This window comes from Triturus cristatus, chromosome 5_1 (assembly GCF_964204655.1).
Source record: "Triturus cristatus chromosome 5_1, aTriCri1.1, whole genome shotgun sequence".
Classification (NCBI taxonomy): Eukaryota; Metazoa; Chordata; class Amphibia; order Caudata; family Salamandridae; genus Triturus; species Triturus cristatus.
Genome location: NC_140587.1, coordinates 883,563,867 through 883,586,709, shown reverse-complemented (window position 1 = coordinate 883,586,709; position 22,843 = coordinate 883,563,867).

The window sequence follows — 22,843 nt, the reverse complement described above, 5'->3', positions numbered from 1 at the left end:
AAACATATTTAATTTTCAGAAAAACACACATTCACTGGATGATGTCATCAGTGATGTCATCAGTGATGTCATTTGAGATGTCATCAGTGATGTCATGAGTGATGTCACTGACCATGTCATGAGTGATGTAATATGTGACGTTCATCAGCAGTGCATTGCGGGCGCGCGAGTTATAGTTAGCTGATCTAACTATACCGGGGGAATTTCAATGGTTTTGTACAAGTGAAAAGTCCAGCTAACTATAACACCCCTGAAACCTATGGTTTTTCAGTGAATATATATATATATATATATATATATATATATATATATATATATTACCTACTGGCGGTCGCCAGTAGGTAGTTATAGTTAGGACCACGTTTCCATAGGAAATCCGCAACATTCTATTTTGAATAACTTTGGCGCCGGTCGACGAATCCTCGCGAATTTTTCAAAATAGGTGGGGCGCTACGCTCCGCTCCTACCCTGAAAGTCTCGGGGGGATTCGTCAAGCGGGGGCTGAGATAAAAGGGGGGTCCCAAAACGCGTTTTTCCTATGCATTTTTCCATAGGACCTTTAGACAGGGCTACAGCCCGAACGGCTGAACAGAATTACTAGAAATTTGGCAGAGAGGTAGTCCTCAGGTCAAGGAAGTGCCTTTTGTAGGTTTGGTGTAAATCTGTTCAGTAGATTCTGAGAAAATAGCCTTTAAATCAATATATATATCTGAGCCAGCTTACGGTGCGCTTACGGTACGCTTACCGTACGGGTACGGTGGCGTGCGCGAGCGCGATTCTGATTGGCTCTTAGATCTTAGTAAACATTCGAATCGGCCGAAACCAGGAAGCGGCGGCCGCCATTTTCTCTCTCACACTGAGAGTGATGTTCAAAATATAAAGCACAAAAACATGTAAAGGGGCTGTTTAGACAGCTCCCACACACATAGCAATGTTGAGGGAATCCCCAAAGATCCCCCAAGGCCAAAAACGGAATTTTTATTTTTTCGCTAATTTCGCCTATTACGCTTACCGTACGCGTACGGTAAAAAATTAAAAAAAAAAAAAAATTATCCACACTATCCCCACCCCGTGTGCAATCGTTGCCCGAAGGGCACCAATTGTGCATGGCTTATGTCCTTCTGAGTTAAACTAAAATATTTAAAAAAAAAATAATAAAAAAAAAATTTATCCACACTCTCTCCACCCCGTGTGCAAATGGTGCCCGAAGGGCACCATTTGTGCATCGCTTCTAACATATACGAAAAATTAAAATATTACCTTTCAAAACGAAGTGCATCATATGTCCTCCATGTGCGCACGGTGCGCGAAGCGCATCGTGCGTACATGGCCCATCTAGCGTAACGTGGGCACGTGCGTGCACGGCACTAACTGCGTAAAGTGGGCGCGCGGTGCGCGAAGCGCACCGTGCGCGCACGGAACGAACTGCGTTAAGTGGGCGCGCACGCCACAAATGGCGTAAAGTAACTTAGCATTTAAAAAACCGTACAAATTCACTGAAAAAACCATAGGTTTCACACACGTTATAGTTAGGAATTAGCATTTAAAAAACCTTGCAAATTCACTGAAAAAACCATAGGTTTCACACATGTTATAGTTAGCGGAAATTTTACTGATAAAAAACCAATGAAATTCCCCCGTTATAGTTAGTGCAGGCAACTATAACTCACGCGACCGCAATCTTCTGCTGATGACATATGTAACTGTCTTTATGAAAAAAAAATATTTGTAATATATGTATAGCTAAAAATGTATGGAAGAAGACATGGGCAAATAAGTGTCTAAATACAGTATTAGCATCAGCAGAGGATTGCGGTCGCGTGAGGTATAGTTGCCTGCACTAACTATAACGGGGGAATTTCATTGGTTTTTTATCAGTAAAATTTCCGCTAACTATAACATGTGTGAAACCTATGGTTTTTTCAGTGAATATATATATATATATATTCACTGAAAAAACATAGGTTTCAGGGACGTTATAGTTAGCAGTGGTGCTTACTGAAAGCACCTGGTGGGCTAGTTGGCCCTGAGGGTCCCTCAGGGTTGAGGGTAAATTATTTGCCCAACTTAAAACGCGTCACCTCAGGCCCCGTCCCCTCAATTCACCACTGTGTAAACACATGCTCTGTGGCCGTTTTTAGTTGGTAGATTAAGTTCATTTGAATCCTCAGGGTCCCTAGGGTCCAACTAGCCCACTAGGTACCTCCAGTAAGCGCCACAGAGCTGCGTTGCAGAGAGGTGTAAAAAGTGGCAGGGCCTGGACCACCTCTCTGCAACGCAGCTCAGTGGCGCTTACTGGAAGCACCTGGTGGGATAGTTAGCCCCCAGGGGCCCTCAAGATTGAAGGGGAATTATTTCCCGAACTTAAAACGCGCCATAGGGTGTGTTTGCACACGTCACCTCAGGCCCCGTCCCCTCTCTTCCCCACTGAGTAAACACGCCCTGTGGCCATTTTAAGTTGAGAAATTAAGTCCCCTTGAATCCTAAGGGTCCCTAGGGTCAAACTAGCTCACTAGGTACCTACAGTAAGAGCCACAGATCTGCGTTGCAGAGAGGTGTAAAAAGGGCCGTGACATCACAACAACTGTCTGCAACGCAGCTCCCTGGCACATACTGGAGATAGCTGTTGGGCTAGTTGGCCCTCAGGGACCCTCAGTATTGAAAGGGAATTAATTCCCCAACTTACAACTCACCAGGGGGCGCATTTGCAGAGTGCTGCAAGGAGGGGACGTAGCCTCCGGCGCAATGCCGGTCTTTTTTTTTTTTTTTTTTTTTAAGAAGGGGGCTGTGTGGCCCCCCTTCTTTTTCTAATTTATTGGCCCTGGGGACCCCATCCCCCAGGGCCTGCCCCCTAATTTTTTTTAGAAAATAAATATTGGAAGGGGGCCGCGTGGTTCCCCTCCCGAGGCCTTAATCGGCCGGGGGACCCCAACCCCCGGGGCATGGCATTTTTTTAAAAATTCTTTAGGAGGGGGGCTGTGTTGCCCCCATCCTCAGGCCACTTAATGCCCCCGGGACCCCATCCCCCGGGGTCGGCGTTTGTTTTTTTAAATATATTTATTTATAGAAACACCTAGGACATGCTGGACAAACCGTACGTACCTATCACCATGACGATTTGCATGATATTCATTAAAAGGTGACTATGCATACAATTAATCCACGTGGAATGTATTTACAATGCTAGTGAAGCTCTGACGTGTCTGACGCCCTACCGTGCCTAATCCCGGCGCCCCCGCCGGTGGGTACTCTCCAAGTAGACACACTTGTCATTTATTTATACAAACGTGGGTAGCTATTGACGGGCACATTTAATACACACGCACACCAAGCCATTCAAAGGGGATTCGACAAAAATTCGACCAAAACTATGCAAGAAACCGGTTCATAAAACAAACATCCACCGCCGGATGTGTAATACTTTTTATTTTACTCTCTGGAAAGGAGACAAACCTCACTTGGGAGTCACAGCGCGCTCCTGGCTGAGCCCAATGCTGTGTTACACCCACCAGTGCCCGCCGAGTGACACACACCTCTGTGTTGTATTCCACCAGCTAGTGCATATGCTATGACACTCTCTAGCCCATGTGCACTGTAACACCACCCCGTGAATATGTCATGCCACACTTGCTTTCGCACAGGTTATATTGCCCCATCTAACGTGCCTTCCTCGATGCCTATGTTATAACGCACAGCGCTATGCCATACATATTACAATCTGGGATCCATATCTTTGTCACAGTGCATATGCAACGTTACACCCCCAGCACATATTTTATATTACAACTTTAGAGACTAGTTAAGTTACACAACACTGCCCAGTGCATATTACACTCCAAGGCACATATCGCATAGCACGCGCTAGTGCCTGTGCTATCTCGCGCTCTCCAATGAATCTGTCATTGCGCACAATGTATTGCATATTATATTTCACGCCTCGGTTCATCTTATAGCACACTTTTTGGTGCATAGTTTATACCATATACTATATCTAGTTTTCATTTTCAATCGTGCTCTTCGGACTATGTTCTATAGAACACTGCATCCACCTGCCCTTTTCACAGACATTACATTTTGCGATGGGGGTCGAGGGTCAGGGGGTGTTTCTGCCAAGTGAGCCCGAAGTCACAGTCACAAACGTCCTCTTCTTCCTGAATAAAAGTGAGATTATGCTGCATACTTGTTCATATTTTAAGTAGTTCGCACAGACACACATTTTAAAAACAATAAAGTTCCAAATACCCACCTTCTCTGAACAGTTAGCTTGCTGCCCCATCCACCTCCTTCCTATCCTCTGCTGTCTGAATCCATGGACTAGCCTCCTCCCTCCTGCCATGCATGGTCTGATGTGCTGCCACTGCCCTCCATTTAGCATGATGTACCAGTCCACTCCTCCTGCCCTCCATTGCCCAATTCTATGGCCCATCATTGACCCACTGCTTAGTCTCTGTGCTTAGCTTGCTGCCCCTATTCTTCTTCCCCCTGCCCTCCGATGTCTTTGTGCATGCCCCTGCTCCATCCTTTTTGCCCACCATGTTCGATGGACCTGCCACTCCTATCTACTCCGAGTGTTCTGTTGAGCTGCCACTCCCCTCCCACCTGCCTAGCATTGTCAGATGACTGTAACCTGTCCCTGCCACCTCCACCCTGCCTGTCCACATGCCATGCCCCTATCCCGTTCCTCCTGTCCTCCATGGTCCATTTTACTGCCACACCCTTCTGCCCTCCCTGGTCTGTGGTGCTGCAACTGCTCCTCCTGCCTGACCCACGTGGTCTGTTGTGAGGCCCCTTCCCCTGAACTCTCTTGTCAGTGCCCAGGTCCTGACCCTCCCTTCTATCCTCCATGGTCCTTTGTGCATGCCCCTGCACCCTCCTTCTTGCCCATCATAGCCATTGTGCTGCCACTAACACTCCTGAATGCCATGCTTGGTCTTCTGTGCTGCCATGGCCCCTCCCACCTTCCCTGTGTGGTCAGCTAGCTGCCCCTGACCCCCTCCCACCTTCCCTCCATGGCCTGTGTGTATGCCATCATAGTCTCATTGTTGCTCTCCATGGTGTGTCTTGTTTCTAGTGCCCATTCTGCCTGACCTCCATGGTCATCTTGCTGCTCCTGCCCTGCCCCCTTGCCCCAGCCCTCTGTTTCCATGTGCAGACCACTATTCCCTCCCTCCTGGCTTGTCTGTTCCATTGTAATGATCCTGATCCGTCCCTCCTGCCCTTTATGGTCTGTTATGCTGCAGCTTTCTCTCCTGTCTGTCTATTATGGTCAGCTAGCTACCATTGCCTCTTTCCCCTCTGTTCTCTGCTGTCCATGTGCATGGTCCTGTCCCCTCCCTATTGCTTTCTATGGATAGTTGTGCTGCACTCCCGTCCCGCATGCCCTGTGTGGTGTATTGTGCTGCTGCAAACCCTGATGCCTGCCCTGTAGGGTCAGTTTGGTGCACCTCTCCATGTCCCTCCTGTCCTCTGTTATCCGAGTCCATGTCCCTACCTCAATTCCTCCTGCCTACCACGATCCAATGTACCATACTTGCGAACATTTTGAACTTGGTAAAAGGGAATTTTTTTTTTAAAACTGGGGTATTGATTTTCCCCTTTGAGTTACATTGAAAAAGAGGAGATTGTAGACAGGAGACAGATCAAATAAAGCCCATTTGAGCTTAAAAACATTGGACGTTTCCTGGCTGAAACAGGTCTGTTGGCATGTATGGTTGTACTACCACTGCCTCTTCCCTCTACCCACAATGGTCTATTATATTGCCACAACCTCTCTTGCCAGTCCTGTATTGTTAGTTTGTTGCCCCTGCCCCCCTTTCCACTGCCCTCCATAGTCTGTTGTGCTGCCACTGCCCTTCCTGCCTGCCCAGTGTGATCAAATTGTTACCTCTGCACTCTCCTACCTGCCTTCACTTTTCAGAGTCTGTGCCCCTGGCCTCTGCCTCTCAACAGTATCCCAATGAACAACTAGATTTCTAACACTCTATATTTATTACAAAAGTGTGGAACGCCTGACGTCATCTTGATGTAATCAAAACTGTAATACCTAGAACATTTCCTTTAGAAATTACATATATGAGAGGGTCTTATTTGCATCAAAATTATGGTTAGTGATCTGAAAAACTAAAATGAGGACATATTTTCTGAGTTTTCAAATAGCGACAAAGAACTTTTAAATTATTTATAATCTTGATGTTTTTTTATCCAGTTGACCACTTGATTAAATGTTGCACCTAGGGGAGAGGATGTGGTGTTACTTCCAGAGCTGCAGACTTAGCAACTGGGGAACCAGGTTGGAGTTTCTACTTCAGCTCAACATTCTGTGATTCTGGTCAAATCACTTAATCTCCCCATGTCTACAACCAAAATGAATTTGATCTTGTGTGATGTAGCCAATGCTCATGTAAAGCACTCCATACCTGACAAGTCTGCACTATATGAAACTGCAAATACACCAAAAATAAATGTTTTGCACACTTCTGTCATTGGGCTACATGTGGGCTACATCTGGGTGATATTTGTGCTGCATTTGGGCTCTTTTGTAGGGGTAGGCGGAATTTGCGAAATCCACTTTCGCAAATTATCGCGAAAATGTTCAAAATTATCGCAAACACGCGGAAATATCGCGAAGATGCGGAAGTTTTTTTCCCGCATGTTCGCGAGATTTTCTGCATGGTTGCGGCTCGACAACTTACCCATGTGGTTGCTCGCGGGCACGGCCATCTTGTTTTCAGTTGTCTCGCGGTGCATGATCGCGAGAAGAAAGACGTGATCGCGCGACGCATGACGTCACTGCGGGCGCGAACTGTCGCGAGACAGCGCAAATGGCTAAAAACAATACAACATCTCATGGAGAACGCGACCGGATCAAGAAAACTTGTCGGCGAACGCAGGGATTCAGGTAAGGCGATAGCGCGCGCGCGAGAATGTATTATTTTACAGCGCGAGCAAGAACCAAATTATCGCTAAGCTGCGGAATGCGGAAATTTTGACATTTTTGCGCTTTCCGCGGAACGCTAAAATGTCAAATTATCGCAATTTCCGCAAACGGAACAAAATTTTCGCCCAGGCCTACTCTTTTGTCTCTGGTGGGCATCTTGGGAGATTTATTTGTTATGAAGTTTCCTAATTTCCTCATTTACTGCAGTCTCCTCAGTAGGAAATGCTTTCAGTTTTTTACTTTGATTCCATCAAGAAGGAATTCAGATATGTCACACAGTTGCCATAAATTCTGAATGTTAACACTCTAGTTGCTCATTAGATCACTGTAGTAAAGTTACTGCTCACCACGGAAGTCTGCTGCTGGTATTAAAAGTGCATGTTTCAGTCTGCATATCAGAATTTTTTAATGAAATAGAAGAGGATTTGTGGAGTCAAAATTTGCCCTAATTTTTCTTTCTGCAGCACTAATCATACTTTCTATGGCAAAAGGAACCCCCTCATGTTGTTCCTTTTTAAATTAAATGTTTTAAGAGTTACCACTTTATTCCAATCAAGATGGCTTCAGGTGTGCAATACGTTTGTCATAAGTAGGACTGTTAGCGCTCTAGTTGTTCTTTAGAACACTCTGGGAAGCTGCAGTAAAACACAAAGTAATCAACTGACAGTCTCTGCCCTTGTTGGTTGTACATGTTTTACGGAGAATGTCAGACTTCATTCTCACATGACTGAGAAAGATAATGTGAATTTACAGAAAATATGCTCTCAGTTTAGCTTATAGATCACCTTGCAAACCTCTGTGGGAAAAGCATGAGAACATAGTTTTCTCTCAAACATGATTCATGATATCACAGCAGAAGGCTTTTTCACATGGTAAAATCACCTGAGAACACACCACAATTCCTAAAATGAGTATGGTATCATCAACAAATTATTTATAATGTAACTAAAGTCTTAAAACCTTCTATTAACTGCAATGCTTTTTAATGAGGTGCTATCATGTATATTGGTCCCAAGATGCCTCCCAACACTTCTTGGATGAAGTACTGACAGCCAATCAGATCTCACGATGAGATGTGTGGTTAGGCTCTGCCCAGATATATATAACTCTAATTTTCTCAGCAACTACTGAACGGATTTACACCATTTAAGCAAAAGGCACGAGTGTGAACTGAGGAGTACATCTTTGCCAAATTTGGTGTAATTCCGTTCAGCAGTTCGGGCTGTAGCTGCGTCAACAGGTCCTATGGGAAAATGCATGGGGAAAACGCGTTTTGGGACCCCCCTTTTTTCTAGGCCCCCGCTTGACGAATCACTGTGAAATCTTCAGGATAGGAGCGGACCCGAGCTGGCCAAAAGTTTGGAAAATTTAGCGAAGATTCGTCAATCGGCGCCAACGTTATTCCAAATATAATGTTGCGGATTTCCTATGGAAAATAGGTCCTAACTATCAGGGCCGGACTGGCTACCGGGTGTTTTGGAATGCTGCTGAGCTGGGGGCTGATTTCGTTGATGGGGACCTGCGTGTACTGAACGAAATTAATTTTGCTTTAATATTTCGAAGTACACGCAGGTCTCCATGAACGAAATCAGCCCCCACCTGGGTGAAATCAGCCCCCTGCTCGGCGGAATTCCAAAACTCCCGGTAGGCAGTCCGGCACTGCTAACTATAACTACCTACTGGCGACTGCCAGTAGGTAATATAGATATATATATATAGATAGATATAGATAGATATAGATATTTATTTATTTATTTATTTATTTACTGGTAGAAAAAAACAAAGCTTACAGGCATGGCATAGTTTGGCTCAGATTTCACTTGTACAAAAACAGTGAAATTCAGCTCTTATAGTTACCTGAGCTAAATGTAATGTACTCCTCCACAATGCACTGCTTATGACCTCGCATATTACATCACTCATGAAATGGTCGGTGACATCACTGGTGACATCATGCAGTGATTATGACTGTTTTCTAAACGTTTATGTGTTAAACATATATACTAAGCTACTACAAAAGTTAAATTAGTATACTTTGTATACTAATAATGAGAGATACTATTTCTAACATATATTATGTGAGTGGCTGTGTGACTGTGTGCATTTGTGTGTGAGTGCATGTCTGAGTGACTCTATAGGTGAGTGAGAGTGCGTGAGTTGCAGTATGGATGAGTAAATTGATGTATGAGTAGCTGTATTGCTGAATGAGTGGCTGTGTGAGTGGCTGTATGGGTGAGAGAGTGGTTTTGTGAGTGGTTGTATGGGTCTATGAATGAGTATGTGAGTGTTTGTGTGAATGTGTGAGTGGGTTTGTGGGTGTCTGTATGGGTCTGTGAATGGGTGTGTGAGTTGCTGTATGGATCTCTGAGTGGGTGTGTGAGTGGCTGCATGGGTGTGTGAGTTGGTTTATGAGTGGTTGTATGGGTGAATACGTTGGTGTGTGAGTAGCTCCATGGTTGAGTGAGTGGCTGTGTGAGTATCTGTATTGGTGATTGAGTGGGTGTGTGACTGGCTATATGGCTGTATGGATGAATGGGTGTGGGAGTGTTTGTATAGATCTATGAATGGGTATATGAATAGTTGTATGGGTCAGTGAGTGGGTGTGTGAGTGCCTGTGTGGGTCTATGAGTCAGTGTATGAGTGAGTGTGTGGGCAGGTCTGTGAGTGAGTGTGAAAGTACCAGCATGGAACTTTGTGTGTTTGGCTGCATGGGCAAGTAAGTGGGTGTTAGTGACTGGATGAGTGAGTGAGTGTCTGTGTGACTGTATCCGTGTGTGAGTGAACGAGTGAGTGGCTGTATGGGTTTGTCAATGGCTGTTTGTCAATGGCTGTTTGGCTGAGTGAATGGGTATATGAGTGTCTGTATGGATGTGTGAATGGGTATGTGAATGGTTCTGTGGGTATGTGAGTGGGTATATGAGAGGTCGTATGGGGCTCTGAGTAGGTGTGAGTGCTTCTGTGGATAATGTCATCGATGATTTCATTTGAAATGTCATCAGTGATGTCACTGACCATGTAATGAATGATGTAATATGTGAGGACATACACAGTGCATTGTGGACACATAAATTATAATTAGCTCAGGTAACTATAGCTGCTGAATTTCACTGGTTATGTATGAGTGAAAATTGAGCCTAACTATAATGTTCCTGTAACCTTTGTTTTTTCAGTGAATCGCTAAGGTTTTTTATTCTATTTCGTAACTTTAATGTCCCTGTAACCTTTAGTTTTTTTAGAGAAGTTTTACTGTTTTTTAATGATATTCCTAAATATAACATCCCTATACTTATAAAGCCTCCCTGAGGTTAGCAAAAAAGAATTGAAACAAAAACATTTGGCAAGATATGCTAGCTGCCGTTAAAACAAATGATAACCAGACCTTTTGGCGCACAGTAGCCCAATCCAGATCAGAAAAAGTGAAAACGTATTGCTACCATATTTCTTCTGAAAAATGGGTGTCCCATTTCTCTGATCTCTATGAGGCAAAAGATCCAAACAAGTTGTTGCTGAGTGGTGATCAAGTGACAGCTACTGAGACTTTCTTCATAGATGATACAGAAGTTGCTGATCCAGTTGTCTTTAGCTTTGAAGATACAGCTAGAGCCATTGGTTCTGGTAAATCTGCTAAGGCACCAGGCCCAGATAAAAATTCCTGGAGATCTATATAAATCAGAGCCCCAGGTCTGGAAAAGTTATTTAAACCTACTGTCAAATGCTATGCCAGCTGGGGGAGAGATACCGGAATCCTGGAGAGAAGCTGAAATTAAAACAATATACAAAAAGGGTGATGCATGTGCCCTCTCAAATTACAGACCAATCAGTTTAATTGACAATGCACATAAGATTCTTGCAAAACAAGCTCTATAGAAATTGTCAGATTGGGTGGAGTCCAACAATATCATGTCCCCTCTTCAATCTGGCTTAGCAAGATTAGCACTTCTGATCACATTTTTAGACTTGCCACATTGTATTTGAAATACGTTTTAATACTTCACCAAAAGCTTTCTGTGGCGTTTGTAGACCTCAGAGCTGCATTTCATCTTATTCCATGTACCAACCTGTGGCATGTTCTGTCAAATATGGGGCTTCCCAGAAATCTGATTCAGTTTATGACCCAACTCCACAACAATAACTTTGCCCAGGTTTGATGCGGTCCAAAGGGTGAACTAACAGAATGCATCCACATCAAGCGTGATGCGTCCCAAGGATGCGTTTTTGTGCCAACGCTATTCACCCTTTACATGAATGATGTTGTGGATATACTGGTGAACTGTAGAATTGACTTCCCGCTTTGAGCAACAAAAACGTTCCCATCCTTCTATTTGCAGATGACTCCCTCCTTATCTCCAAGGCGCCCATGAGGCTCCAGCTCCTAATCAATAAATTCCTAGGTGTTTGTATGTCTAGGGGCTTGGAGCTCAAAGTAAATAAGACCAAATATATGGTGCTTGGAAAGGGAGTGGTAAAGACTTGTGTTATTCGAGTTGGCGGTTAAGCCCTAGGGAGTGTGCAGAGTTTTGATTAACTAGGGGTACAATTAATGGAGAACTTTAAATGATCAGGACAACTTAGTAAAAGCATGCTCCTAATTGGACACAGATTGATCACTATTATTAAATTGCATAAGCATACAAGCTCACGTTCGGTCTCACTGACCCCTGAGGTATACCGTGCTAAGGCACAAGGTGCTGCACTTTATGGTGATGAGATTTGGCGCTGCACCGACTTTCCTTTACTATCTACTGCTGAAAATAAATTTGCGAGGCAGCTTGTCTCTGTTCCAACTAGTTCCCCACAACTCCACTTTATTTCGATCTAGGACTAAAAAGAATTGCAGATTTAGTTGCACTTAGATCTCTTGCATGTTGGGGCCGCCTATAGCTTACACTGGAAACAACAGACTATAGAGATTTTCTCACAGATCTTATAAATGTTGCGGGTGCCAAGACAGAACCCTGGGTTACATTTGTTTTTGACTGGATGAGAAGGCTGGAATTGCAAAGGCTATGGGTTGACCCGAATACTATTTGTAAAGCTGATCTCAAAGTCATGAAAACATGTTATTCAGTATATATTCACAAAGGTTATATAAGCAATACGTTAATGAATCCCTGACCAACAGGTATTTAGACATTAATGGGCATATTATCAAGAAACGGAGTTAAAATTATTGCCACTTTAGCGGCAGAAAACTGCCACTAAAGCGGCGATAATGATAATATGCCCTTGAGAATTCCCATAGAAGCCCATGTTCTGGTGTCAACATGGGCTTCTATTGGAATTCTTTGCGGCATATTATCAAGCCCATTATCGCCGCTTTAGTGGCAGTTTTCTGCTGCTAAAGAGGCGATAATTTTAACGCCGTGCTTGATAATATGCCCCTAAGTTCTTTCCAGTCTTTGAGCAAATTTTAGACCCAGTTTCTCCACCCTTAGCCAAAAGTTTTTATATCTGCTTTTGACTTGGTATCCTACTACTAGGATCATTTACAAATACATGGAATAAGGATCCAATTTCTAATATTTGCCTGGCCTGTTGCTTGGATAGTGAAAATGAGACATACATAATGTTCTTCTGCCCAGAGTAATATGGATCCCACCGCAAATGGATCCGCCCAATATGTCAGGACCTGGGTTTAACCAGATATCTTGTGGCACCCAGAATTTTAAAAAATGATACCTCTCCCATAATTGTTTTTGCTATTAGTAAATTTCTACAGGCGGTCTGGTATAAGCGAAGCAGAATTATAGCAGCAGTAGTTTAGCAAACAAGATATATTCTGATCACCATCTAATTTAAATTAATACACAATTTTTAATCTTTTTCAACTTTTATGAGATTTGCTAAGAAATGTTTTTTTCTGCTTCTTTGCACATAGGCTACAGCCATTTTTCACTGATTGTATGTAGGAATGGATTTGTATTGGTAATGATTTTATTTCATGGCCTAGTTGATGTAGTAAAATTGATTTATATATTTGCTGTTTTTAACTTGTATTTTAAAAATTCGTTACATTACTCTCGTACTGTGTATGTATACTTTGATGGAGCATGAAACTGAAAAAAGTACTACTACTACTACATTCCCATAATATTTGATTTTTTTAGTCAATTTCTACTTTTTTTAAATTGTATTTCCTAACTGTAACCTGTAACCTTTGGTAGTGAGTGTGAGTGACTGTATAGTTTGGTGAGTGTGTGTGTGAGTGACTGTGTGGGTATGTGAATGGTTTTACAAGTATGTGAGTGAGTGTGTGAGTGTCTGTCTGAGTTGGTGAGGGAAAATGGTTGGAACAATGCTGGCTCAGTCACGCATGTCCAAAAAGTGCAAGTGTGACCATGCTTGCCTTAACCACACATATGCCTTAACCTCGCATATGTGTGGTTAAGGTAGTACACAGTCTAGGTGCTGGAAAGGCCAGGCCCAGAAAGAGGAAGGATCGGGAGAGGATGTAGTGAGATAAGTGGGGCTGGGGACAGGTTTTGGAGGGGTGGGGGTAGTTTTCAGGGCTCGGGGGGTCAAAGCCATTTTTAGGGCTCGGGAGTCAGGGAAGTTTTTAGGGATTAGGGGAGGTTGGGGAAGATTTAGGGCTTGGGGGTTGGAGTAGTTTTTAGGGCATTTGGGTTTGGGGTAGGTTTTAGGTCTCAGGAAGAGGTCAGGATAATTTTTGGACTTAGGGAAAGGCGGGGTCATTTTTAGGGCTCTGGTGAAGAAGTCAGTTTTTAGGATGGAGGGGGTAGTTTTAGGTCTCAGGGCAGAGGCTTGTGGGGCTGTTTTAGGGCTCAAGGCGGGGGCAGGAATCTGGGTACTTTTTTGGGCTTTGAGAGCCATTTGAGAGCCATTTTAGGGCTCAGGACGGGGAGCTGGGAATTTTGGCCTGAGGGTGTTTTAAGGTTCAGGGCGGGGGGCAGGGATCATAGGGGTTACACTTACCTGGTTTCATCATACACTGTTGGTGAGTGGGTGTGTGGGTGACTGTATGGAACTGTGAGTGGGTGTGTGAGTGGCTATATGGATCTGTGAGTGGGTGTGTGAGTAGCTGTATAGGTCTGTGGATGGGTGTGTTAGTAGCTGTGTGGGTGTGTGACCAGTTTTGTGAGTGTGTGATTGGCTGTATTGGTCTGCAAATGGTTATGTAAGTAGCCCTGTGAATCTGTATGTGTGTGTGTGAGTCATTGTATAGATCTGTAAGTGGGTGTCTGAGTGGCTGTATGGGTATGGGTATGGGAGTGGCTGTGTAAGTGGTTTTCTGGATGTATGAGTGGGTATATGGGTCTGTGTGTGGACGTGTCAGTGTTTCTATGGTGTGCCAGTTGATGTGTGAGTGACTATATGGGTCTGTTAGTCCAAGCATGGTGAGAAATTGGCTGCAGAACTTCAACCCTAAGCTGGGCACTGTTTTTGGCTCCCGGGGCCAAATTCAATTTAAAAATTGTATCGGGACTCTGCAGCCCACCTCCCCAATTTTCACTATCCCTGAGGACGCCATCCCCTGGGGTTAAATTCAAGTAAAAAAGGGAAGGGGCCATGCAGAACTCCTCTGCAAGCCATCAAAAGCACCGGGAAAGTCATCCCCTGAGGCCAAATCCAATAAAAAAACAGGGAGGCTGCTGGCCCCTCTTCCTGGAGCAACATTGGTCCCTGGTGACCATATCCCCCTTGCCATATGTTATTAAAAAGGTGAGGGGGTCGCACTGCCGCCCCCAAGCCCTCCTAGGCCCCAAAGACCCCATCCCCAGGGCTGTAGTTTATTAACAAAAAGGGGAGGGGGACTGCATGGCCCCCACGCAAGCCTTCATTGGCTTTGGAGACCTGTTTAAGTGGGGCCGTACTTTATTTTAAATGGCAGTGGAGACTCCCTGAGCTAATTATAACCCCAGGGTGCTGTCCCCTGGGAACTGCCTTTAATATAGATGTGTGTGCCAGTGCCTACCTGGGACACCCATAAACAGCACATTAAGAGCTGTGGGGGGAGCCCCAGGGCCCCCACAGCTCCAACCGTCTCCCCACATAGTACGTTAGCCGGTATTTCTACTGAATGGAGAGAGCGACTAAAAATGCCTGCTCCCTCCAGGTGGAAACAATATGTAGTTCTGTTTCCCTTCCCACATCAGTGTGGGCAGGGAAACAGATGACATGTCTGCACCTCTTTGGTGGGAGATTTGAAAATGCTCCCACCACATGGGACTAAACACGTTTCCCTGCCAGCACTCGTTCAGCAAGGGAAACAACGGAAAACAACTACTGTGTCCTGGAGGAGGGCTCCCTGGGACACAGTAAGTGAGCCGGCCCAGGGGATGGGGTCCTGAGATGACTGCCACCATTTCTTGGTTTATGTGGTGGCAGACAATTATAACTCATGCCCTGAGGTAACTAAAACCCATGCCCTTGCCGTGCAGTTTTCTCATCAATAATTTAATTACAGATCTTGCAGTGGAAGATGTAATGAGTGATGTAATATGTGGGGGAATTAACAGTGCTTGGCGAGGGTGCAAGTTATAGTTACCTTAGGCCAACAAGGTAAAATTACTTAAGATAACTATATCTGGTGAATTTCTGTGGATTTTAGAGTTTAAAATGGTATGTTGTTGCTGAACATTTCACCTAACTATAGTGTTACTTTAACCTATGATTTTTTCAGTGAATTTCATCTCCCCAGGCAGCAAACCCCATACTGTGAGGTTGGCCACAGGGCCTGGATTGTGGCCAGACCCTGGGGCCAGTCACCCAGAGTCACTCAACTCAACACTGTGTGCTGCATTTGGCCGTGCATGGTGAGAGGTTTGCCACAGGACCTCAAACATTCGCTGCTTCACACCCTTTGGAGTATGCAGTGGGTATTTGCCACAGGGCCTGGCCTGATTCCTGGCCCGTGGCCAAGCCACAGAGAGGAACTCAACCTGCACATGGCCTTTGGTTGTGTGCAGCAGGCTCCTGGACAATTCCCTGCAGGCTGTCAACCCCGCACCACGCATAGCCTTCAATGATCACAGCCTTTGGTTGGCCTTCGTGCCTCAGGGGCCCCACTTTGGGTCCAAAATATATGGGAAGGGGGTCCAGAGGGCCTTTAAAGGGCCAGGGAGTGCACCACACAACCATCTCTTCATATAATTAAGCAGGGATGGAGTCCCAGGGTCTTTTTAGACTTGGGAAGGGGGGCCATGACCGAGTTGCTATTCAAAAAGCGTTTATTCTTTTGCCAATATCTTTGTGAAATTTTTTTAAACTAATGGGGCACTCTGGTGAGCTCTTTTCTAGAAAGTTTCGTGGTGATTCATCAAGTGGGGGCTGAGAAAAAAGGGAGGTCCCAAAAAGTGTTATCTCTATGTTAATTTCAATAGGAAAATTTTGTCGTGGCTACAGCTCAAACTGCTGAATTGAATTACACCAAATTTGGCAGAGAGGTAGCTCTTTGTCCAGAGTGCACTGTTTGCTTTAAATGGTGTAAATCAGTTCAGAGGTTCCTCAGAAATTCAAAAATAAAAAATATCAATATCTGGTGGCCGCGGTGGATCCGTGAACCCTCCCGATCGCAAGCTTCATTCTGATTGGCTGCCAACACTCTAAACCAAGGAGTGTTGGCAGCCATCTTGTAACTTGGTAAAACTGAGTCACAAGCAAAAAGTGATGGAAATGAATTTTTAAACACCTTGACCACCTAGGCCTGCTTAGGAGGTCACATATGGAGCCCCAGGGCCCAAAAAAGCTTTTTTTTAAAAAAAAAAACTAATTTTGGCAGGATTTGAGTACTGTACGCGAATCCCACTGAAAAAAACCCAACAAAGCGCAGTATCCTGTGCTTCGTTTAAATAAGCCCCAGGGTGGCCAGGACCCGGCGGCAATCTTCTTAAAATATACGCGGGCCACGGCAGCCCCAGAGATCACCACCTCCCGGGGCTTTATTTGAAGGTAACAAAAACATGCATGGGGGGGCTACTGTCTCGCATACGCAGCTCTGGGGACTGGCACTTTCCTGGGGCTTTCATTAACAGGCGGCATGCGGTCCCCCTGCAGCCCTGTGGACCGCCACCTCCCCAGGGCTATTTTCATGAAGGGAGGGGTGCCACATGGCCCCCCTCGTGGAGCTCTTCATGGCCCTGGGGACCACCACCCCCAGGGCCGGCTCCAGCAATGTCCCGGGATGCCCACCCGTAGGACATCACAATATGCTATGGCCTCCCACCATGTCAAAGCAACCTCTGCTTCGCTTCATGGAAACCTGCCCTCGCTTCCATGAAGCGAAGCAGGATTTCTTCTGGGCAACGGGAGCTGCATGTTTACAGCTGACCTGGTCCAAATGCAATGCCAGCTCCTGCAGGTGGCGGGGAGCGGGCTGGGACTGCGGGGGCATTGGGGCTCCCCCGCGGTCCCCAACATCATGGCCATGCCCTGGGGGAGGGGGTCCCATGGGATAAAACTGGCCCAGGAGGGGGACTACTCACCGTAAAAATAAAGGCTGGGCAAGCCCTGGGGGATGGGGTCCCTAAGGCTAAAAGTGGCCCAGGGAAGGAGGGCCACAAGGCCCAACTTAAAAAAAATTGTTTTGCTGGGCCCCAGGAATGGGTTCCCTGGGGTCGAAACCAGCCTGGGTAAGGGGGCCGCACGGCCCTTAAAATGAAAGAAAACAAGGGCCAGCCATGGTGGATGGGGTCCACGGGCCGTAATCGGCCTGGGAAGGGGGGTGGCGCACGCCCCTCTCCCTTTTCAAATTTTTAGTTTAAAAAAAAAAATGGCTAAGTCCCCGGGGGACGGGGTCCCCAGGGCCAAAAGGGTTAATGGAAGGGGATGCCACACAGCTCCCTTCCTAAAATAAAATTTAAAACAAGAATCTTGGCAACTCAACGGAGGCCCCGCCCGCTTCCTGCACACCTATGCAAACGCTTCTCCTGCTGCGTTCTGGGTTGGGCGATTAAGTCCACTTGAATTCTAAGTGTCCTTAGGGGCCAACTAGCCCTCCTGTTATTTCTAGTAAGGCCCACACAGCTGGATTGCTGTGAGGTGGTCCGAGGCCATGACCCTTTTTTCACCGATCTGCAAACGCGCCTCTTGGCGCCTTGCTGGTGGGGCGATGAGGTCCACATGTGTCTTGAGGACCTCAGGACTAAAGTGGACTTCATCCCCTGAGCAGCAGGGCGCCAGGAGGCATGAGTGATGTAGTATGTAAGGTCATATGCAGTACATTACAGGGGCGAGAGTTACAGTTAACTCAGCTAACTATAACGACTGAATTTCTCAGGTTTCCTAAAATCTGACCCTAATTATAACGTCCCTGTAACCTTTGGGTTGTTTTGCGTGAATTTCTAAGGCTTTTTTAATTCTCTTTGCTAACTGTAACATCCCTGTAACCTTTTATTTTTTAGTGAATTTCAAAGGTTTTTTAAATTCTATTTGCTAACTATAACATCTCCCCAAACCATGTATCAATTCGATACGAAAATTCACCAAACTGCCATGTAGGGTCAGTTTTAGTAAATAGAGGAGGAAAGTGCTTCTTACCTGCACGAGAGTTCCTCGACGCACAGCACCAATGATGCCAGTCAAGATAAAGGAGGTGACAGCCAAGCCATCCTCCCACCTCAAATCGTGTCCTATGGGTAAAGCTTGTAGATGCACAGGGTGAAAACCTGTCCCTGCTGCTGCCGGTGGCATTGGGGTGCACATGCTCCAGGTGAACCACTGACCACGGATTACCCTGCAGCTGTTTATTATTTACATACACTGTTGGTGGTATACCTACAAGTAAAAGGCTGTGCCACTTCCGACAGAGTCAGAGCTGGTGCAGCCTGCAGCACCCCCACTTCCATCGCCCCTGGTCTGCACAAAGGAGTCTGCCACTGTCCCAGAGAGACAAATATGCAGCAGTGGTTGGATGAGAAACACACTTCACCTGCAACAAGTCCCTGGAGACCAGCTCTGAGGGGTACAGAGGGGAGTGCAGAAGAAAGGTGCTTTTGGGACTGTGTCGGTGTCGCAGAGCACAGGTGTGATCTGGAGCTAGGGTTGCCGCCGATTTCAAAGTTTGTGCCTCACGCACTTGGAGGCTGCAGCTTCAGCAGTAGCGAAAACATGGGGGAGCTGCAGTTACAGGTGTCCAGAGAATAAGCAATGAGAGAATCAGCATGTCATAGATGTGTACTTGGCTAGTGTTTCAGGTGTCCAACTAGAGCCAAACAAAGCGCTACATGTGTTTTGTGTCTCTTTTTTGCTGTGTTCCTGCAATTGTGATGTCACTTCATCTTTCCTTTCAGTCCAATGTCCCAATGGGGGCTGTGGCCTAGAGGAGAAGGTAGTGGTGATATTCTTCTCAACCAAGTGGCAGCTGCAGCAGACCTCATAGGAGGAGGAGTTTTAGAAGACAGGACTAAGAAAGATAAGATGGATTTAAGTTTATTAACAAGAATAAAACAAACCTTGGTCTTCTCCTGATCCCTCTCTGGCAACTGTCTTCAACCACCCTCCAAGATTCCAGAACAGGCTCCAGAGTACACATTGCCAGGAAACAAAAATAACATTCCAACACACACTAAGACAGAACATAACTTATGTATTTACAATGCAAGAATATAACAAGGAGCAGCTAGAGTGGATACCGATACTATAGGCAAGGTAAAGACCAATTGTTAGTCTCACTATGCAGCTCCATAGAAGGTAGTTCTGTCAAGCTTACACTTATCATTTATGTGACCTGTCTGCATTGTAAGTCAGCTAATGTATGACCTTTCCATGGCGTTGTTTGAGACATTGTGACGCTTTATTACTTCCACTGGCACGGTTTTCACCCCTAAAATGTGTTCCGGTGAAAACTATGGGTGGACGGAACATAAGTAATCTCACACAGTTTATATGTATCTCTGTAGAATTCTGTGAAGTAGAACTCAGCGAGTTCTGCCCACACCTAAGAAATATCCAAAATGTTATTTGTTATTTCCTCTTCCATTCTTTAGCACACGTGGAAAGAGAAATGCCTCTAAGGGTTGTGTTTGTGCACAGACACCCTTGTACTATGGTGCAAGTGTACCTGCATCGTGCTAGGCTGCACACAGTGCACTAGAGCAATGACAAAGGAGAAATGCTCCATATCTTTATAAATATGGAGTATTTTTGCTCTCTTCCTTTCACACAATGCAGCGCAGAAACTGCTTTGCGTGAAAGTTTAGTAAATGTGCCTCAAATTATTTGTAAATCTGTGCTCTGGTTTGTGAATTGGGGGCATAGTTATAAGCCCTTGTGTTACATTTACTATGCCGATGCATCACTGTTTGTGACACTGCGGCGGCATAAATAATGTGCCACATTGCTCCATATTTACAAAGTGCAAAAAGAACAATTGATGGACAGAATGCAGAACAAAGTCATACATTCACCCCAGTACAGAGATCTGGGCCTGAATCCATCATTTTTTTGCTTACCATGCATTCCAGTTTTGACCCAGCCATATGCAAATCAGTCTTGACCCTGGCCCAATGGGAACAGTCCAGTCTGAACTTCCAGGCCAGGCCAGGTCCTCCCTGGACTGGTAACAAGCATCCTAGGACCGGTTTCAGGCTTTCAGCCCTCATCAGCCAGGATAGCTTGACTCCAGTGGCAAGGCGAGCACGGGACCCACGTCTGGGCATACCCGTCCCACTGGGGGTGACAAATGCAAAAAGAACAATTGATGGACAGAATGCAGAACAATGTCATACATTCACCCCAGTACAGTGATCTGGGCCTAAATCTATAGTTTTTTGCTCACCATGCCATTCCAGTTTGGACCCAGGCATATGCAAATCAGTATTGACCCTGCGCCTAATGGGAACAGTCCAGCCCGAACTGCCAGGCCAGGTCCTCCCTGGACTGGAAACAAGCATCCTAGGACTGGTTTCAGGCTTTTAGCCCTCATCAGCCAGGATAGCTTGACTCCAGTGGCATGGCAAGCATGGGACCCACGTCTGGGCATACCCGTCCCACTGGGGGTGACAAATGCAAAAAGAACAATTGATGGACAGAATGCAGAACAATGTCATACATTCACCCCAGTACAGAGATCTGGGCCTAAATCTATAGTTTTTTTGCTCACCATGCCATTCCAGTTTGGACCCAGCCTTATGCAAATCAGTCTTTTTTTCTATTTATTTTTTTAGTCCTCATAAGCATCTTTATTGGGAAGACAAAACAAACGTTCTTCCTCTTTTGCACATTTCGATGGGTACCTAACGCCTCTGCCCTTTTATGCTTTTTGCAATACGCAATACGGGTATGTATGTGTAGGAATATAGGAGAAAAAAAAAGGAGGAAACGTATCAATTTATCCACTCTCCTTCTTTCTCATTTTCCGCCAAGCAGAAACCAAGACACATATACCATAAACCCGAATGCTTAGCGAGGCTGGTAGGCATAATCATAGGACCATTAAGAGATGATCTATTATTATTTAAATTATTACACCATTCAATAAAAGGGAGCCAGAAATGTACATCTCTAGTACTCTTTCCATCTAAAGTAACTATATAATTAACAGAATGTAGCAGGTTATCTATGTTTGGGGAGAGAGGAGACACCCATAGTTTACAGATTTCTCTTCGTGCAAGCAATGCAATGTAAAAAATAAGTCTCGCCTGATCTTTAGTAGATTTTACTTCAGGCTCTAATTGCCCAAATATAACAAATAAGACGCTTACCTTAACTTGCAGCTTAAGCATTAGGGATAACATCCTAGTCACTTCATTCCAATAAGTTTGCAACTCTACACATTCTAAAAACATGTGGACGTCATCTGCCTTTATTTTACCACATTTTGGACAAGGAACTTCTCCTCTTCTCCCAAACTTTGACAACTTCAAAGGTGACCAGTATGCTCTATGGATGGAAAAGAGATGGTTTCTTCTTAGGTGCGCGGGCTTAACTGATTTAAATAGCATAGCCATAGATACTTGCCAGTACTTTTCCAGCGATGATTCTGGCAAGTGTTTTCCCCACAACTCCATTGGAAGCGTAAAATCTCCATCTTCAGCTTCCACCAATAACCAATAGATCATCGCCGCCTCCTTTTTTCGACGCAGTTGCAGCTTAAGTTGAAACTCTAACTCGTTCTGTTCCCCTATTTTTGTTCGTGGATCGGCGAACCAGCTCTGAATTTGCATGTATTTAAATCTGGAGAGACTATAATTTGTAATCTGACTACAGCTCTCCCAAGAGATAAGTCTCCCATCCATTATTAGCTGGTCCCATTGTCTAAGACCTCCCTGTAATAGGGGTTTGGCCAAGCTATCTTTTGTCCACTCTGGAGAGCCGGGACTATCCCAGATAGGGGCTAGAAGACTGTGGTAAGGAATTTTCAAGGTTCTTCTCACGTTATACCAAGTCTCTGCAAACCCTTTTCAAGATCTTCAACCTAACCTTTTTAAAGAATTTGGGGTCGGCATATTTAAAAATGAAACCTTCCTTCCCACCCGGTTCTAGATTCGCTAAAGTACACCACAAGCCTCCTGCGATTGAGGGGTTTGGTGAGTTAAAAAGATACTTGCCATTCTTCAAGAGAAAATCCCATGAGTAGAAAAGGAGATATGGTAAAGCAATTCCTCCTTTCTCCAGCCTTCTTCGTAGCTTCTTCCAAGCTATTCTTGGTCCTTTACTTGCCCAAATAAAAGAACCCAAGTCTCCTTGTAGATTCTTGAGCCAAAGCGTTTTAAAAGGTAGAGGTATTGCATCAAAGAAAAAGTAAGCTTTGGAAGAATTACCATTTTGATCAAGTTACATCTTCCGAAAATTGTTAATTGGAGGTGGGACCAAGATTTTAAAAGTTTAACAATTTCCTTCCGAACCTTATCAAAATTAAGCTTTGCTATCTTATCAATGTCATGTGGTATCATTACTCCCAAATATCTTATCTCGTCCTTCCCAGGTGTCTCCTCTATATTCCAGGTC